Source organism: Fukomys damarensis, unplaced genomic scaffold, assembly GCF_012274545.1.
Source record: "Fukomys damarensis isolate Sample0158 unplaced genomic scaffold, DMR_v1.0_HiC HiC_scaffold_4, whole genome shotgun sequence".
NCBI classification, from domain to species: domain Eukaryota; kingdom Metazoa; phylum Chordata; class Mammalia; order Rodentia; family Bathyergidae; genus Fukomys; species Fukomys damarensis.
The window spans coordinates 64,465,082-64,466,621 of record NW_022900916.1 but is presented as its reverse complement, the minus strand read 5'-3'; the positions used below and the strand labels follow the sequence as shown (position 1 = coordinate 64,466,621).

Below are 1,540 nucleotides of genomic sequence, written 5' to 3'. Positions count from 1 at the left end.
TGTCTAAATTTGCTTATAACTGATACTTGAATTCCCCATTTTAAATCCTCTAGTTCTTATGAGTCATAGTGAAGCCAGCAATCTGCTTTTCAATATTTGCACTAGTGTAACTTTGTTTTCCACGAACCAGACTGGTTTTGAAGAGTATGTGCTGAGGAGTCTGACTCAGAGCATTCTGAGATGCTTCAGTATCATATTTATACATACGTATGTGCATAATATTCTGTCAGGCGTGGTGGTGCACACCTATAATCCCAGCGCTGTGGAGTCTGAGGCAGGAGGATTGTCATGAGTTCAAGGTCAGCTTGAGCAACATAGATAGACCCATAACCAAATCACAGGTCACTTGTATGCAAAAATTGCAGATATGTCATCTATATTAACTCCCGACAAGGCAATAGAAGTTCTTTAGTATCATATTTCTCTTGATCTAATACTGTGTTGTGTTTATAATATCTACAAAGTAACAAACAACCTCATGTGTTTAATCATTTTACTTTAGAGCATGCTATATTTACTCACCACACTAAAATATTTGGAAAAAGACTTTCACAAGAAGTGCAGAAATAAAATTGCTAAACTCCAGTCATAAAAAATTTTGGCTTAACTTTAAATGTTTCAATTAAAAGATGAAAGGTAATTTTAAATGACGCTCGCTAAAATTAGCCGATGTATATGGCTATAATAATTGCTTTGTATTCTCCGTATGGAAAAATAATTATAAAAACGATGCGGATTTTTTCTACCAAATCATAAAGAATGAAAGCGTACTGCTTTATCTAACCACTTAAGATTCATGGGCACTTTAAATAATTCAAGAATGCCTAGACAGACTTAATAGTTTGCCTCGGATCTTTGTAGTCCATACTTGAAGCGCACACGAAGTCTTTCCTAATTTCAGTAGAAGTGTAAGATTCTATTTCGACCACAAGGTGGCATCCGCCGTAATCTGAGCTTCAAAGGCTACAGGAGCAACCGAGGGAACTCGACGATTCCAAAGGTGGGCATGCATTACAGGAGCTGTCCTCGGCGCCAGAGCGGTGAGTCAGGGGTAATTGTGGGGAGCGCGGCTGAGCGGCTGAGCGTGGTTTTCCTTTGCTTTGTCTTACTGGGAAGTTCTGGGAAGAGGTCCGTGAAATCCCCACATGTTGCAATGCACTGTGTGGTTCTGCTCCCGATTCCAACTCTCTCCCTCCCACTTCTCTCTCTCTCTCTCTCTCTCTCTCTCTCTCTCTCTCTCTCTCTCTCTCTCTCTCTCTCTCACTTTTAAATACTGAGAGCAATTTGCCTGTAGGCTTGGAATCCTTCCTTGATTAGGCTAAGATAAGGAAAGCTGCCCGCAGCGGAGAGAAGGAAAAGCGCAGGCGAGTCTGGACTTGCTCCGCTGGGGAGCAGAGCCTGAGAGGGGTAGAGTACAAAGTCACTCTGGGAAACTGAGCTTCGGGTTCTGTGTCGGTAACAGGCAGCCAGGCAGGACCCCCGCAGGCAGGGAGCGGAGCAGCGGGCCGGTGTCCGCCCTCCGAGGGCTGTGGGTACGGAC

General features: G+C 43.5%; 1 protein-coding gene across 8 annotated transcripts in view; it reads left to right on the top strand.

The window, feature by feature from the left end:
* The first annotated feature begins 966 nt into the window (after positions 1-966).
* The window catches only part of Steap1 (STEAP family member 1), a 20,742-nt gene continuing 20,168 nt past the window's right edge, over positions 967-1,540 (top strand). For 7 of the 8 annotated variants that reach the window (XR_004515207.1, XR_002024889.1, XM_019205307.2 and 4 more), the window contains exon 1: positions 967-1,040. The gene's annotated coding sequence lies outside the window, so the exon portion shown is untranslated. Of the gene's footprint in view, positions 1,041-1,388; positions 1,408-1,540 lie in introns of those variants that run through there. The other variant, XM_019205303.2, reaches the window with a different exon arrangement.